Genomic DNA, 18,648 nt, shown 5'->3' with positions numbered 1-18,648 from the left:
CTTGACTCATTTGTTTTAATTTTACCCCAAAGCCACATATGGTTGTGTAATATCTTAAAGAAGGAAGAGGTGAAGAGGATGAAGCCTGCCTTTGTCCAGTGGTGTTGGTAAACTGCGACATCATGTTTTTAAACAGGGGGGAAATCGTAGACATTCATGGGGAAGAACTGTCTGTCCTGTGTTTGCACAGGGCCTCTGCACACAAAGCTGGGTGGGAAAGGCCAGTGAGCTGGTTGTAGCATCCCAGTTGGAGTACACCAGTTCCTCGTGTGCTCGGGGCAGGCTGACAGTAAATGCTGTGAATTCATGTAATGATGGTCATCAGCATTAGCTCCACCACTCAGAATCCTCCAAAAGAAACAGTGGAATATGTCTGTGCTCCCTGTTGCTCCAAATCCTGTGCCTCTCAGTGGTCTTGGTGTCTGACTTGGCCTGACTGGTTGTACCCCTCAGAGTCACTCTGCTCCACCAGCACAGGCCCTGAGGACACACAGCAGCCCTGTGCTGGTTTTAGTTTCTGATGGAGCTTTATGGCTCTTACAGTAACCCTCAGGTTGGTCTCCATCACCTGTTTGTCCTTCTGAGAGTCAAGTAAAGGATCCTCAGGGGTTGAGGGAGATGTGTTCCCTTCCCTCCTCCTGGCCACAAGAGTCAGTCCCCATGGGTTCACAGCAGTCTGCTCCCTGTTCCCCTCCCAGTGCTGGGCTTCTCCAGTGCCTCATTATGGTCGGATATTATCAAACATTATGGTCAGATGTTTGATCCTGAACTGTATTTAAAAACTGGACAAGTAAAAGAACTTTCATCCATATTTTTTGAACTCTAGCAATGTAATTTTACTTCAATGCACCAAGGTTTTTTTCTGTGTCCTTTCTTTTTGTCTTAGTGCCTTTGCTTTTAGTGTTTGAGGTGTTCCTCAGTCTATTAACAAGTGCAGTTGATGAGGGGCTTGCTCCTTCTTATGCTTGTTATTTGTGGAAGTGCTTGTCCTGAGAGAGTTGGGATGCAACGAGAGGTTTGAACCTGCAGGTCTCCTGCACTGCAAATAAATGGGTTGTCACCAAGTCACAGGTGCTCACAGCATGGTGGTGAAAAATAATGTAAGCCTTGAGTATTCTGATGACATTTCTAGTACTGTAATTGATTCAAAGAGACTTTTGGTCAGCTATCTCATGGGTATTCTTCGGACAGAACCACTGTAGGATACCAGTGTGCTGAGGAAGCATCTTTTTTCATACATTTAAGAATACCTATTTGATTGTCAATGTATTTTGAGAGGGCCTCAAATGTCCAGTCAACAGATGTAAAATGAATGAGGGTTTATGTCTCGTAAGTTAAAAGAATTAAAGGAGAAATATGATCTAGCTAACTATTTTATGTCATTCAGAGTTTCTATTTGAAAGGAGAAAATCTATCTTTAAACCTTAACAGAAATAATTTTGTAAATGTAAGTTTATATGGAATCAAGACAAAAGCACTGGAGACAAACCGTGATGTTACATTTGTTTAGAGATCATTCCTCACTTTACAAACAATTACTTTCCAGTTCACTGAATCAGTCCATAAACTATTAATTACACAGGACAGAGAAAGGCTGATAACGTTGGACAGAGGTTGTAATGTGAGTTAAGAGGAAAGTCTTCCATGACAGAAAACCCTGTAGGTTTGTATCTCACACAAGTTTATTTTTTTACCGTGTTCTACCCAGGAATTGTATCTGGGTGACAAAGAGGTGGAGGACTGGAGAAATGTCTTTGTGAGGTGTAGTTGATAAATGTGTTGTGCACAGTTTGGATAGCTGTGCTCTCTTAAAGAAAGTAGTGTTTGTTGAGCATTTAATACATCATGTAGATCAAGCCTTCAAGTACTGTGGACTTTGTATTGTGAAGTGAATAATAGCTACAGCTTGCTGGGGCAGCAGTTCAATGCAGGTCATGTATTTAGAGTGCATTGCGCTTGAGAGCTGAGCTCAAAAGCTTAGCAGCAGACTTCCCAAAATCTGCTTGAGTGGCCTTGAACGCTATTGAGTCAAAACTCACAGCCCTTAGTTTCAAAAAACTTTTTTACCCTACAGGAGCTCTGTGCTTCTAAAAATAGAATGGAGCCAAACTTGTCAAGATTTTATTGAATTGCCAGACAGCCCAAACTGTTCCACCCCCACGAGTTGTTGCTCCTGGGAGTGTGATTAGAAGGATAGTCAGTATTCCAACAGCTGAGGAATTGTATCTGATGTTTGCTGGAAAAGTCCTTCAAAAGATGCAACGCAGGAATAGTTACTCCTATAGACAATTTAATATAAACTCTGCCCACAGATCATTAGAGGTCTGGAACTGCCCTGTGGTTCTTTATCCATTTGTTTTATCTTGGAAGTATCAGTTTGTGGCAGTGTCCCAGTCATTCTGTCTTTGTTTTGCTTAATATAATTGAATTGCAGGAAATAACTGCTTCTACAGAGTTAATTTGGCAGAAACTGTCTAGACTTGTATTTTTTTTATTATGGAATGAAGATTAAAATGAGTGACTACACTCTTATCATTTCCCTTGTCTAATCACGTAATTACCGTGGTCTAATTTTGAAGGTGGCCAAGTGCACAGGAGGAAAGATTTCAGAGTGCATATTGCTGGTTCTGAGGACTCTGCTACTGTTTAGTTTCTAAAGACTAAAATCCATGGTGTTTGCTCATGGATCTCTGTAACTGCACTTTGTTTTTATAATGGAAAATTATTTGGCAGCAGTGCAGTTTGCCTAGGAAAGCTACTGAATTAAAGGAGAAGTTAACAGCAATGTTGTGTTCTCCTACAATGTCCTGGTCTCACAGCTGTGCTTGCCTTTTTGTGACAGTAGCCCTGAAAATCAGAAGCAAAACCCCAAAAATCCCAACCAAAACCTAGGAATATTCAAGCTTGCTTTGTCGGTATCCCATGATTTATGCACTTTAACTTGTGATAAGAAATACATTACCTTGATAATTAATTCTTTCTTTTTTCTCTGTCTTAGTGTTTTAAAATACTTCATGATTTCTGAGGGTTGAAGGATCCGAGTAGATTTTATAAGAAAAAGTGATTTCCTTGTAGCTCAGAATAAAAGCGTGTTTCTCCTTGCATAAATAAAACCCAATTTTCTGAAGGATAAAATTAATTCAATTCCTTAAAAAAAATTATGAACCAAAACAAGGAATAAGTTGATCCGCTTTGAACATTTGAAGTGTGCTTTCAAAATGAGTTTGGAAAGTGTTCTTGAGTAATCAGCCAAAAGTAACAAGTTTGGACAAACGAGTGACAACATATTGCAAATGGGGTATAACTTCATTATTGTTGCACAAGAATGTAATTTACAGCGTGGATAAATTCTGATTTCCTTTTTCTGCAAATCAGGTGTTGTAGTGGGGGCCACTCTTGACGTGGTATAAATATGCAAAATACCTGTTCATGATAGAGACGTGTGTGCCACGAGTGGTGTGGAGTGAGTCTGATGTTCTGTGATGCTCCTGGTGCTTTCTGCCTCATTAAAAATGTCTCTCTATACATATCTGTAGTTCTTTCATCCAAGGAATACAGCATGACTGGACTGCAGCTGAAGGTATTAAAAATATAATGATTAGCTGTGCTTCACAATACATTTTAACTTCATTTATGAACACGAGAGAGATGCTGCACTGTGCAGGACTGTGAGGGGGAGCCTGGTAGCTGAGATTTGCAGGTATGCATTTGGACTTTCCAGACAAAGACTTTTCCTGGTTTAATAATTTATTTATTTCTCTCAGTTTAAGCGGTGCTGTGAGCACTGCTGATCTCAATGCTTTCTTTCCAAACCTGCATGTTCCTGCAGTGGGTCTGCATAACTCATCTTTAGAATATTTAAGTAGCAGCAGTGCCATTGGGATGCTTTGCTTGAATAGTCCAGGTGGCAATAAAACTGGGCTTGAGAGGCAGAAGGATTATGCACGAGCCTTCTGTAGTAGACAGTTTCTTTGTGCAGGTCTGGTGCACGACTTTTTGAACAACAATTTTGCACAACAAACTCAAAAGCAAGGAAATTCTGCAGAAACTTGTTCTATTTTTTGTCTTGTCTCAAACAGTTGATTAGAATTACTGCAGTTAGTGAGTTACCTGCTGAGAATCAAACCAAATGAGAGTTTGCTGCCACTGTCATTTGCAGAGCAGAGTTGGGATGCTGCACTTGGTTGTGTCTAGACAGACTGCCTCAATCCTTGTCAGCCCCCAGCCTCAGCCAAACTGCACTGTGCAGTCTGGGTGCTTTTGAAATGTGCTATTCCAAAAGGCTGAATTTCATTAAATAGTAATAAAACTTGGCCTACTTAAATTAAAGGCATATCTTCCTTTCTTTAAGCAAACACCTGCTTTCAGGAGGATGTCTGATGAATGTAAAATTCTTACAAAGCTCCAGTACAACTTCAGCCTTTTTTTATATTTATATTTTTGTCAGCTTTAACCTGCTGTGACTGGGGGAATGCTGGTGTTGTGCTGGCTGACTCAGTAGCCAGCAGGTTTAACACAGCTGCAGAAGGCAGGTTTGAGGTGTGGATGGTAACAAGTACAAGTATCTGTCTTCAAACCAGCTGATCTTGTTAAAACAGGAGCTTTATAGGCCATTGATAGAGAACATTGAATAGTACCCATTAGGTAAACTCTAACTTGGGAGGGTTATTTCATTTGGAAAATTAGTCCCAGCAGCACATGCAGCACAGTGCTGTGCTCTGCTCCTGAGGATGACAATGGAAAGCAGGAGCCCAAGGATCCCTCATTATCCCGGAGCAGCGGATTCCAGGCTTTTTCACTGCAAGCAGCACAGGCAAGATGAGCCATCAGAAGTCTTACTCAGTTGTAATGTGAAGTGATTAAATATTCCCTGCTGGTTGTTACTTGCCTGGCTAAATAAGTATGCTGGGCTCATTTCTTGTTTCTTCTCAACTAGCCGTGTATCCATTTCCACCTTCCCGAAACCTTTTACCGGTCCAGGGACAAATAAATCACTTCCAGTATATTCCCAGGATGGTCTCAACTAAAAAAAGGATATCAACATGAAGGACAATTGCAGTGTTGAGCTGTCATCCAGTTCCCACAGGTACCATGAAAAATTACAGCCAATAAAATAACATTTTTCAAGATGTGACACTACTCTTAAATTTTTCTTCTGCAATAAATGGGTTGTAGAGAGAATTTCTGTCCGCTTGAGTACCAACTATTCTTCAAGCACTCAGTAATCGATTATAGATGAATTGTATTATTAATTTGTAATAGAGTAAATGTTTTCCTTCAACAGTCACTTTCAGGTGCTCAGACAGTAATTTTCTCTGCTTTATTATCATCCTAAAGATATTTCTCATCATAATACAATAAAAAAGAAAAAATTCAGGATGGAGGCAAAGCAGTCCAAAGCCATGAAATCCCGGGTTAAAACAGAAACAGAAGTCTTAATTCAGCCTGTTATGCTTTAGTGAATGGCCAGTGTGTGCAAATCTCCCATTGTCTCACTGTTCCTTAGGGAGGACCATAGCACTTGAAATCTTACTGTGATTTTGAGTGCCAGTCTAATGATTAAGAGGTAAGTTTATCCTTATCCCAATTTTCTAGATCTTGAGCATGATATTAACATAGATTTAGTATGACTTTTCTGTGGTGTTGCTTAAAACTGGTTCAAAAGGAATGCAAGGGAAGTGTACATCTGCAATTCCTAGTATTTGAACATGACTGTTATTTATACACTATTTATGCATATGTATCCCCTGACAATTGGTACCAAGAGCATCATTAAATTTAAGGGATTTGTATTCCCACATGGAGAGGTGAAAAGACAATCTGTGAGGATCTACTGTATAAATATTTTGACAGCAACTGGGTGAGAATTTTTTGTCCTGCTATATATTATATTTTTCTTAATGGACTCCAACAGACTGTCAGTCATTTATATCTTTGTATTTTGGGCATAGTTGCATTTTTGTGCATAAATCAGGTGCTAAAGACTTTCTTGAAAAGGTTTCTGAAGAGAAGCTGAGGATTCCTGTGATAGTGGGGCAGCCCTTCACGTGGAGGATATTCCACCCTTGTTTACTGTAGTTGTTGTCAGTAGAGCCCTGAATATATTACTTTGCCAGGCTCACTGCTACACAAATGCCCAGTGCTTACAATCAGAAATGGACAGAAATCAACACAAAGAAGAAAATTCTGAATTCTGTGTAATGGAGCAGCTTGTTCTGTACCCAGTATAACATGCCTAAATTAAGCAGAAACACTTTGGTGCCACTGGTGTGCTACTGAGTTCATAAGGAGGGACCTTGGAGTGGTTAATGCCTACAAACTAAGCAGTCTGAGCTCCTATACAGAAAAAAAATAATAAAAGGCAGTTACGGCATTTTAGAACTGAACAACTATTTTCAGTTGTTTGAAGGAATCTAGAGACATTCTCTGTCTATTCTCCCTGCTCCCATCTTTCATCTGCAAGTCTTTTTTTCTGAGTTTCTTCTACTTGGAGCAGAATATGCAATGGTTGGGGTTTTTTGATTTTATTTTATAGCCATTTTTATTACTTTAGCCATGTAAAGGAGTTATGCTGCTGTTATAAGGAAATGTGACATGTAACTAAACAGTTTGAGGTTTTTCCTTTTGTGGTACTTCAGGATATTCACCCATTTGTAAAGGTGAATGAGGTAAGAGGGTCTTATGACAACAGACTTCTGATCAAAGGTAGAAAGTGGTTTTGCAGAATGCTAAGGCAGTGTCTGTCTTGGCTTCACTGCCTTTTGTCCCTGACAAGGTGAGCCATTAAATCAAAACTTACTGAGTTTGGAGCTGTGAAATAGGATGTGCTTTAAGCTGTTAAAGGCTCCTGTTCTGTTTCTTGTGAGTTTGGCTCAATGTTGTGGAGAGATAACACCACGTGTGGACCTGTGCATGTGCCAGAGAGGTCTGGGAAATGCGTCTGATTTGCAACATCTTCGGATTAAGGGCAGTTTAAGAGTTTGTGCTAGCAGTGTTGCCAGGGCCAGGTGCTTATTTAGTGCAGGTTTTATTTGGTTCTTTGTAAAGGGTTACAAAGAATTGCTGTAAAAGCAAGTTGGTTCAAAAGATGATGACATTTTTCAGGACCCTTTTAATTTTTGAGTTAGTCATTTGTGTGCAGTGTTGTTTCTTCACAGAGTGCAACACTGGCAAACTCAGGAGTTCACATTTTAACAAATCTTGGTCAATTTGGATAGCACTGCAGGAAGTCCTCACAATGTGGTGGATTGTAGAACTGTAAGGAGTATGGAAACCTAAAGAAAGTATTTGTTTGTTTCTGTTGGTAGAAATGAGTGAAAAAGATACTGCAGTGGTTAGTTATTGCCAGGACTTTGCTGCATGTTACAGTATGTTGTTTCGAACCTGCCCTCATGTGCACGAGAACTCGTGGCATCCATTTGTTCTGCTTCTGAGTGCAAGCCAGTTTTACTGGAAGTGCCATCACATTTCAGCCCATTGTACTGCACAACAGTGTGAGTTGGATCACTTGTTTTCTGTCTCCCAAGCTCTATTCAGAGGGCAGTGTCTGTGTTCTGGTTGGCTGAACTGCTGTGTATTTTCACGCTGACATTATGCCACTATTAAAAATAAATAGTGTTAGTACAAAGCAAATATAATACTGAATACTGCTAAAACATACACTAAAATACAATACTAAATACTACCAAAATGCCTTTGAAAATGCTGTAGCAGATTGTTGGCCAACATGTGACACAAACTGACACAGTTCTAGTGAAGGTCCAGGCCTTCTCCCTGGCACCCCTTTTGCTGAATAGACATGATTTCACTTGAACATCATTCCCATGTGTGCAGGATTTAGAAGGAATGCTGGTCTTTTGTTCACACCTGTGGAGGATTAAGGTTACAGTATGGGCAAACCATCCCCTCAGCATTTCAGTGAAGAAATCAGCTACAGGCATAAACTGCTCAGAAGGTATGTGGCCTTCAGCTAATGCTTTACAGGTATATAAGCCTCAGTTGGAGGGAAAATCAGGTTTGCTTTAGTCTGTTGTATTAAAAATCTCTTAAACACATTTGCCAGAGGTAGTAAAGCACGCTCAGACACAATTACCCACAGGTAAGCTGATGTGCAAGGATGATTCTCAGTTCCCACTCAAAGTGCAAACTAATTAAGCACCATCAACATGTTTATTGATACAGAGATCTTCATTCCCTCTGATGGGTGAAAGATGGGACAGAAATGAAAGCTAGTTGAGGATTCTGCAGTTATGAATGAAAGCCAAATCATGCTGTGCATTTCTTGTCCTGCTACAAACAATCTGAATGTAACATTATCACCACTTGTTTCGGGCAGTGTTATTTTGTGTGTGATGAAAATATTTTGGAGGCCTCTCATTAAGGACTAAGAGGCATGCTGAGTTTACAAGGCAAGGGCACTGAATGGATAAACTGGGAGGGAACCCAGGTTATTGTTGGATAGAATAGATTGCTTTGGAAGCTTTGGAAATTCTTTCATGAAAATTGTTCCCGTTGAGTGTGTGAGTGGAAGTGTGTTGGGACATGTGGTTGAAGGCTCTTTGAAATGGTTTCAAGTTCTGCTGCAGCCGCTCCTCAGACAGGCAGAGTGTGCCAACAGAACTGTGATACTTCATTTCAGTTGTAGCACATTTTCTCTTGCCATAAAAAAGCTAGGCACTGTTTTTAACAAAGGACCTTCTCCAGTGTGGGTTTGGTTGTTACTGTATTGGAAATACAGAGAGAGGGAAAGCAGAAGAAATACCAGCAAGGACTGGTGAGTGTCCTTGTACCTGCACCCTGAGTGCAGATGGTTCAGCTCCAGAGAGAAGCACTGTCAGCTGCTGGGAGCTGGGAAACAACACAGCCTGCCTAGCAGTGTGTTGGCTCGAGGGGGCTGCTGTGGGACCCCAAACATACTCCAGACACTCTGAAGTTATGAGGAACCACAGGGACTTTTTTTTTTTTACTGCCTCTGCTTGTTTACAAAATTAAACCAAATAGTTAAGTAATTAGGTAATGGAGACACACACTTGTCCCTTTATTAAATCATAAATATCCCAGTAAATTTCTTTCTATAAGTAGATTGATACAGTTACCTTGAGTCTGAAAATCCTTTTTTGCTTGATAGTTGATGTTTGTTTCCAGCCCCTCTTTCCACGTATCCTCTTGGAAAAACAGAAGAGCACACTGCCTGTGCACATAATGCATTTGGTAGCTTCTTCCTGTTTACCAATATAGCAACTTAATGGAAAGTCAGTGAAAGACTCATTAAAGTAGTGCTGAGTAACCTTTGAGAATTGGCACATTCTACTTTATATGCTCGTCTTGGTAAGATGTTCATACGTGGCACAGATTTATCTGAAATGTATAGCTGTGCATATATTTTAGTGCTCAGATTATAGGATTTGAATATTTTCAATGGCTGACAAATTTTGTAAAAACTCAGGTTTTTAATTCACATTTTCTGCTGGGGAAAAAAAAAGGGTGAACATTTAAAATAAGCCATTTGGGTTTATTTTCCTATAACATTGCTGTGAAATTTTCTGGTGATGGTCTGCATGTGAGGTAAATTGTCTGAATTTTCATTTGCAGCCATTTTGTGATGCAAATACACATGTACATGTGTTAAATACAGTTCCTGTGCCTGTGCAATAACATTGGCTTTAGGGAGCTGCTGTTTATCTTCTCAGCAAACATGAAAGGAGAAAGAGGAATTCATAAAGCATTGTTGTTTTCCTTTGAAACAACTTGCTCCAGGGAGCAGAGAGGAATGTGGAAAACAGGTGTCTCACAGATTTCAGCAGACATTCTCCTTATATTCTCTTGGCTCAACAGATGAGTTCCAGACATCCACAGAGCTTAACTCTGTGGGCTGTGATCGAGCTCAGAGAGGCCATTGCACTGATTAAACAACATTCTATGCAGGTTGAGTCTGAGCACAACAGTATGAGGAGATGTTTAGAAGTATTGGTTTTCTTCTTGCATTCAAGTGATTAAATATTCCAGACCTGAGTAGTTATTTACCTAATTGGTTTTGTAAAGATGTGTAACCTCCCCTTAATGAGGGAAGAAAAATAGCTGTATTTTATTGAGGAAAGTATTGCAATAGTAGTTTGATTTTTAAGCTGCACTTTGCCTTCTGAAGGTTTTTCATGCATGATACGGTGGGAATGGGAGTAGTGGAGGAGAAGCTGGACTCCCTTGAAATAAATGGAGTATTTCTCTGGGAATTGCTTTCTTTATGGATCTTAGAGTTCCTTCAACCTTTTTATTATACCATAGAGCATACAATCCACATCCACCACAGGGAGGAGGAGGTGACTGGAGGTAAATCAGTGGCAGAAATGTCAGTTCATTGACAGCCCATCAGTAAGACGTGGGGTGAGTTCTGGTTTGGGTTGGAAAAATTGGTTTTTTCCTTGGATACGAGACCAAAATTTGTATCTCCAGTCCAAAGTGAGTAATATGTACTACAATTGGTCTTGTGTCTGTTGTGTTTTTACTACAAGTGTGGATTGCAACCGTTGTCCCCCGTTTCCTTGTGTGTGCCTCTTACTGAAGGGGATATGAGCACACAATTAAAAGCTGTGAGGAACTGCCAGACTTCTCAAAGATCCTACCATGTCCAATTGTTATGCTAAACACCAGCAACAGGCTGTTGAATAACAAGCTACCACATGCAATGGCAAAAACCACAAATCAGTGCTGTCAGAATCCCATACATCTTCAGTATTTGGTTTTGTCCAAAATTATAACACATTTTTAGTTTGGTCACTACAAAGAGTTTATCAGACTGCTCTTCTGGTTGCTCTGATGTTTCTCCTCATAAGTTAGTGCTCCCCACATCACTCATTTTGGGCTTTGCACTGATTGATTAAACATTCATTTAATAATATTGTTACACGTCCCGTGAATTGTGTTTGGGAGAAAGTGTTTGTGGGTGTGAGAAGTATGTGGGTGCTTCTCTTTGTGAAGTCAAGATTGCTCCTGAGATTACTGCCATCGATTGCACATGGATGTGGTGCAGGCAGAGCTCAGGTGTGGGGGTGTGTGACAGCTCAAAGCCTGTCTGCTTTCGGTCGCTGCATTCAGCAAAACCCACTGCTTTCTGCTCCTCTGGGCAGTGTGGAAATTGCATCTGAGCTTAGTTTTCCTTGGGTTTCTTTCTTTATTTGGGACTCAGATTAGCTCCAGAGTTTTAACCTCCCCCAAGGCAGCTGTAGGTTTGTTCCTGCAATACTCAAAGGTTTGCATGATTTCTGTAAATCAGCTCAAAATCGTTAAAAGCTTGACCCAGTTCAGGTTGGTGACTGTTTGGGACTTCAGTTTTCTCGTGGTGCATACAACCAAGGAAAGCAGCTTGGTTAGAGATGTCCTAGGGTTTGACTAAATTGCAGGTTTAGTTGATTTAAATTGATTGCTGTTCTGTGTTTGTATCACAGTTTATCTTGCTTGTGGTGTGCTTGACTCTCATTAGCCTTCATCGAAGGGGGAGCTTTGGAGCTTTCCACAGTTAAAGAACCAGAGTCCAACAGGTTGGTTCACATTAAAAATTACATATTCATCTCCTGGAACCGACCCACTGCAGAGGCAGCTGCAGATCTTAGCACACTGCCACCAGGATGCCAGATCAACACTGACACTCAAGGACATGAATGGTTAGTGGCCTTCAATATTTTACCAGATTCCCTTTTTTTCTGCTGGTTACTTCAAACATGGTTGTAATTTTATTTTTATTCATCATTACTGAGCACCTGGTGTAAATGTTACAGGGAAATTGCTGTAGCTGGTTGTAACTCATCCAATTAGAATTTTAGTCTTTTGTAGAGTGTGGAAATGGCTCACGTTTTGAGACTTTGCTTTAGGGAAACTAAAGAAACCCAAGTGAAAAGGCTGAAGTTGTACCATCCTTCAGGTGATTGCTTTGTGTCCAGTGTGTCTGGATTACTTTAGGTGGCAGAGCTGCAGAGTGTTCTAAGTGTGGTTGAAAGCACATAACCTTTAAAGATGAAACTGGTGGCCAGGATTGCGGTCTAATGACCTTTTGGTCTAAAGTGGGTCAGAGGTGTTGGGTCTGGGTGATTTAATGTGAGGGTTTTTTTACTCTTTGGTGTTTTGGGCTTGAGTTATTTTAAATGGCAAGAGTTATTTTGGGGGTCACTTTCACTCTCAGTTACTGTGTTAGCAATGCGAAAATATCAGCAAGCGTTGGTTTTATAAATTAGCATCTTGCCAAGACGGTTGTAAAGCTTTATATCCATCCTTGTTGCAGATATGTGGAAATAATTACTTGGCTTAATCATCAGCAGTTACTATAAGGAGTGAACCCCAGTTGTCATGCAGATCGTACACATTTCTCAGATGTAAGCTCAAGTGAAGGGTGATTGATTTTAATATATGTTATCTATTCAGACTGTCATATGTTTTTGCCTTTGTGAGATTTTTATTCTTCTCTCCTGTTTTTTGGATTTCTTAGAATACTTAGAATTTTCAAACCCACAGATGATCCAATACTCATCAACCCTTGTTACTTGGCTGTAACTCTCTGCTCCACCCTCCCCCCTGCCCCAAGGTGTGGGGGGGAAAAAAGACCATTTTTGATTTGGTGATTAGTTTCAGGCTTGTGGATAAATATGTTTGGGGAAAAAAAAGTAATGAATGAGGTGGCTGATGATGCAGCCTCTGTCAGTTCCCTGAATACAGTAAGTTCCAGAAGTGAAAACACTCACAGTGGTGTAACTGCCTCTGTGGGACAGTTTTGGCTGGTTTGGTACCGTTACTAAATAAAAAGGAAAAAAAATCACACCTCTAACCAGCAGTGCTATTTGGGCAAAAGCTACTCAAGTAAAGCTGGACTCATTCGGGAATAGGTGTAGTAGAAATCTTGCAGTATTAGTCATTCTTCAACCTAAATTGAATAACATGAATAACATGAAAGCAGCAAAGTATTTCCCCTTACTCATGGTGTAAATCTGGCTGGAACAGCTTATGGTAATTTTACGTCATATACACAGAGCACTTGGGTCAAATCAAAACATAAATCCTTTTTCCTCATTTCCAAACTAACCTACAGCCTGGATAGCCACGATTTCTTCAGCCCTCTGCAAGTCTTTTCAGTTTAGAGATGTTTGTCTTTTCCTGCTGTCCTTAAAAGGAGCTCAGAGGGTTGCACATGAGCTATATAACCCTGAGTATTTCCTTTCCTGTGCTATCCCCAGAGCACTGACACTCTTGCAGTGCTGCACCCCTCAGGTTAGTTACGGGTGGCAGTTCTTATGATAGAGCCTGATAACAATTAAATCTGTGGGAGTTTTGTGGTTGTGGGAAGAGAATTCCTGGAAGGGAAGAATGTTTCAAAATCATCATAATTGATTAACATTCCCCCCCCTTTATCTGTTCTGTTGTCACTGCAAACTATTGATGAAAGGTGTGAACTGGGGCAGGGCCCATCTGGATTCCCTGAGGTGCACTCAGGAGGTGGCACAGCCACAGTCCTGATTATTTTCAACATCAGTACATCAGTAGATCACATTCAAGTTTTCTTGCTTCCAAAATTTGGTCTTTTACTTGAAGCTGAGAATTATGACATTTAAAGCCATTACAGACTAAAGGCAAATACACATCTAAAATGATAATTCTGACACGGACAAAATGTTACTTCACCACTCAGCCAGAGTTTTTTCTGCTGTTTTGTTTCGGCTGAGTTCTCACTGACCATACATGACCATGATAAAAGTGGTCTGTGGCTGTTTTCTGAGCCTGCCCTGTTTCTGCACTTACACTTTGTCATTGGAGGGAAAGAAGAAATGAACAAACCCCCCCCAAAAAAAAACCCTCACCCTCTCTGGTCAGCTTTTCAGCCCTAACAGTTCAATAAAATCTTAACTTTATGGTGGGTACAGTATGCTAATGTATACTCCATGAGTGACACTCATGCTCTCTCTGAACATTGTCGATCTGTAGCTACATGGGAATTTCAGCTGCAGCAGCAACAAGGTTTAATTCTATTTTAACATGTCAAATGAATAAAATGCGAGCATGGCTAAGTTTAAAATCAGTTTTTCAGGGTGCTTGCTTTGACCACATTATGACATGATGCAGATGCAGCTCATTAGTTTTACCAGTGTTGCAGAGTCCTGCAGTCAGACATGCAGCCCTGCAGAACAGCATTAAACTCTGAAGGATTATTTTGCTTGTTTTGGAAAACACTCTTGAGGTGCAGGGCAAAGAACCCTTTATTTTTCCCCATGACTCGTCAGTGATCTGATGCCATTGTACCTGAAATCTGGTAGCAACAGCTAAGCTTTCAGAGAGATGTTTGTCAAAGAAATGCTTGTCTGACCATGTTGTTACCAGTTTCATTATGACATTTGGGTTGTGGTTTTAGGGTCTCGTACCAAACAGCAAGGAAAGGAGCTTTGCATATTTTTTCTGTATTCAAATTCAGTACCTGCTAGATCTGCTGTCACGCTTAAAAATTTGTTCAAAAGCCAAAAGGAAAGAAATTAAAAAATAAATTAGAAGTTAATGTTCCTCACAGTTAACTTATGCCATAAACATTTTAAGCTCAAATTTGAAATATTTCTTTGTTTGTTTTTCAAAGGAATGCCTGTCCTAGTAATCTGACTGGCTGGAGCTGGAAGTACCTCGTGCTTGTGGCTGTTTATGTGTGTTATGGATGTGTGTTATCAGGGGAAGCACAGAAAAGTGCAAACCCGAACCCCTCACTTCAGTGCGGGTACATGTGGGGGATGGTGCTGAAACTCTAATCGCGGTTGCTCGGGATGTAACACAGGTTAACTGGGGAAAACATGCAAAAACTGGGAGAATTCAGCAGGCTTGTGCAGGACACAGCAGCGCTGCTGTTTTGCCTGGGTTCAGGTGCCCCCCAGTGCCACGCTGCCACCCCAGGGAGCAGCTGGAGGAGCATCCTGGCACTGCCAGCCCTGCCCGGGGCTGTGGCAGGTGAGAGCCAGAGCGGTTCGTTATTTCCAGGGCTCCCGGCTCTCCCGGTAATCCCTCTGGTACCACCGGCAGGGCTTGGGAGGGAAGGATTTAACACTTGGGGCAAACAAAACAGTCTCATTTAGCAATTTGCCTCCTCCCACACATGAAGTCAGTAGAAAAGCAAGATTTAAGCCCTCCAGCTTTACAAACACGCTCCACTTTTGTTTTGCTTCTTCCCTCCCCCCCCCAACCATTGTCTTACAGAAAGATTTTCACCTGCAGTCTTCCTCAAGTAATAAAGTCCACAGTAGCTGGATTGTTTACCGTGCCTTAAACATTTCCTCAGAACACAAAATGTTTCACAAAAGCTGTTTGTTTCTAAGGGGTAATTTTGCTTTCATCTGATGTATTCTGCCTTTTTTTGTGTGTGTATCAAGGCCAAGCTTGTAGTGTGCTGAGCACTGCAGACATACAAAAAAGGGAGCTCCTGTTTATAGAAATCACTATTAAATATGCCAGGCAGTGTGGCAAATACAGTAATTTTGTCTCAACCTGAGGGAAGTAGCAGGAAAAAGTGCTTGTGTTCATATGCTGACTGAATGGTGATATCTCTGTGATGATTGCATTGATGTTCATATATTTACCCACCAAATTGTACATGAAAAATAACCATCTGATCCATACTCCCTAAATTACAGCCTGTTTCAGAGTTGATAAAATGTGCATGGAATGGCAGATGATTTATGCACATATGGGGAAAACCAATTTTCTGGGTGGTGGGATTGCTTTTTGGGTTTTGGTTTCAGTTTTTTTGTTTGAATTTATTCTTTTTCATATTAATAGCAGGTGAACCCAGACTTCTTGTAATAATGGTCATTCAAATGTTAGTGAGTTTTCCATTCTGTTTGAGACTTGTGGTACTTGGCTCTTTGCTTTTGTTTATGAAGATAAAAGCATTAAAGGAGCCGTGGCATTTACCCTGTTTCTTGAACAGATGAGTATTGCAGCAAATCACAGTCAGCCTACAACACCAGAAAAAATGTTAATGATCTGAGATTTCCATGCCATTAGTGTTATTTAATTCCACTTTTAGAGTCAAATTGGGGGTAACAGAATTTTGGCAGCTTGGTGGGAGTTGTCTGTTTTCACTCAAATGCAGTTACAAGGAACTCAGTTTTATGCTTCTGGTTTTTCCTTCTACTGCTGTGTAAAAAACAAAACAGGCAGCAATTCTCAAATATTGTGATCAGCAAATAATTGCATAATTACACTGGAAGCAATTTCTCTTACGATTTTCCAGTATTTCTTGGTGGTAGCAAACTGGGAAGCAGCCATACACCTGCAAATGAGTGAGAGCAGGCCATCCTATTCTAATTTTGGAAGGCTTTGTTTGTTTTTTAAATTTACTTGTAGAGATGAATGAAGTGTTTGTGTCAATCCTCATTTTACCCAAACATGTTTTGCACTCTGCTGGTCACAGTGAAAACTGAAAGTCAAGGTTTCTTTCCAAAGATGGCACAATTACAAAGGCTGTGACTGGGATCTGTTGACCAAGATGAATTAAAGGATCTAAACCAGAAGTTCAGTGCTCACACCAGCCTGGCTAGAAAGGTTTTTGATTGTGAGGATGACAAGCAAAGGATGTGAGTTAAGGCAGGACTCAGATGCCCAAAGGTCACATTGCAGTGTAGTCTCAAGTATCCATTTTTATTAACCTTTGGTTCCAGGGAAAATTTTTGGTGACTCTCTTGTACAATCTTCAAAAACTTTTTAAGGCCAACAGGAAAGACTAAAATACCTATGTGTTTAAAATATTAGGATTTCTAATATGTTTAGGGCTCGAAGCTTTAATTTAAATTTTTAGATATTTCTATGTAATGAGGTAAGAATACAAAACTTAGTAGATGCTAAAATTAGCATAAAAATTTCACTGGCAGTCATAAACCATATCTGGTTTAAAATATCTGGTTTTCCCAACTGAAAGTAACAATGCCAGCCTTCTTCTTCACATCTTGACAGCAAATATCTAAAGGTTGATCAGAACTGATGAGTTTTTCCTCTATCTCTCAGCCAGAGAAAAAACAAAAATGCTTTTTACCTGTTTCCTGGTCCTCCTTGAACTGCCATCGGCTCTTAAAGTTTATTTAAGGCAGAAGTAAAGCCGTAAAAGCCTCTGGGTGTTTTTCATTAGGAATAGCACATATATGTGAATGGATAAGTTGTGTTTCTTTCTCTCTCTTTCTCTCCATAGTTCTGGCCTGTGATCCCAGACTGCTTTTCAAACACAAAAGCACCCTCACTAGGTCGAGAGGTGTCTTTTAGTGCCACAGGACAGCACTGGGAAGCAAACTCAAATACTTGTATAGGGTGGAGAGGAGTGTAAGCTCTCAGAGCTTTGCAGTGCCACAGAGACACAAATGAGCCGGTTTTATTTTTGCTAAGCCCGAGATCAGTAATGAATCAGTTGATGTTTGGTAAGCTTCTTTCCTCCCCTGTTATTTTTGGGTGTTAATCCTTCTTTGGTTCTCTTTGAATTTTTCTCACCGTTGCAAGTTCTGTTTGGGTGGGTTCAGGTTTTTTTGAGAGGACTGGGTGATACCATGAAGGTATTTTTCTTTGGGTTTAGAAAGTGTAACGAGATAAAAGTAAACTTAAGAATAGCATTTCTCCTTCCCACTTTTAAGGCTTGTTTTTAATTACACTTACTATACAGATTGGACAATTTTCTGAGGTAGGCAACCTTGCATTCTCCATTTTCTGCTCAGGTGATGGATTGCATGTTTTCTTCTGTTTGTTTACTGCCTGGCACTATGGATACAAACCCTAATCAGATGAAAGCAGTTTTAAAATGCAATCACGTCACACGTTTAAGAAAGTGTCTGAAAGAGAGGAAAGGCAACGTGCTTTTGATTCCGTGCAGTAAAGTACCTTCTGAAGCGCCTGTCTGGGTGCTGAGCAGGATCCCACTCTGGAGTCTGGCATGGTTAACCCTGCCAGAACTGTGGGCTGCTGACAAGGAGAACATGTTGCAGTGGCATCTCTGCCATGCAGCAAGAGGGAAATATGCTCAGTTCCTGTCCTCAGGGTTGGCTTTATGCCTGTGGCTTGGACAGCTTTTTGAAGTCTGTGGAGAAGTCCTGTTGCTTACTCAGAATTCCTGTTGAAAGACTGTGACTGGTTCCACAGGGCTGAGGAGATCATGGAAGTGAACAAGGATTTCTTTGACCTGTTTGTTCATTAAGCTGTGGAGAAGTCCCTAAAATTCTAAAGCAATCTGGTGTCATACTGACTGAGATGTGGCCCTGGGCAATGTGCTTCCAGACACACTGTTCCTCTGTAGGATCCAGCACATACTGACAAGGAGGGAAGCTCCTTGCACTTTCCTTCTGTGCCCCTTATTCTTAAGCATTTTGGCTCAAAATCCACTCGTAAATTATTAGTTAAATAGTAACTGCAGAATTCAGCTCTGTGCATTTGAAAGGCTGGGCTTCATTCTCAAGGTGTTAATGTAAGTTGAAAGCTCTCCATAATCTGAAAGATTCATAGTCTGCAAAGTCTGGGATGCAAGACTCCTGAATTTGATCTCCATGTGGTTATTTAGTAACTCTTTAACTAGGCTTCTTAGAAGTATTCTGTAATCTTAATGCAGCTTGACACCTAGGAAAGTTATTCTTCTGGTGGAACAATTGATCTGTTATCACA

The 18,648-nt window shown here is 40.5% G+C and overlaps 1 protein-coding gene across 1 annotated transcript in view; it reads left to right on the top strand.

Annotated features, from left to right (window-relative positions):
• RORA (RAR related orphan receptor A) overlaps positions 1–18,648 on the top strand; it is a 358,502-nt gene that overhangs the window by 156,152 nt on the left and 183,702 nt on the right. The gene's annotated exons all lie outside the window — the stretch shown is intronic.

The sequence above is a fragment of the Pipra filicauda genome, unplaced genomic scaffold (genome assembly GCF_003945595.2).
Source record: "Pipra filicauda isolate LSUMZ 115617 unplaced genomic scaffold, ASM394559v2 scaffold57_size4234018_pilon, whole genome shotgun sequence".
NCBI lineage: Eukaryota > Metazoa > Chordata > Aves > Passeriformes > Pipridae > Pipra > Pipra filicauda.
The sequence above is the reverse complement of the archived record's forward strand: the minus strand, read 5'-3'. Positions and strand labels throughout refer to the sequence as shown.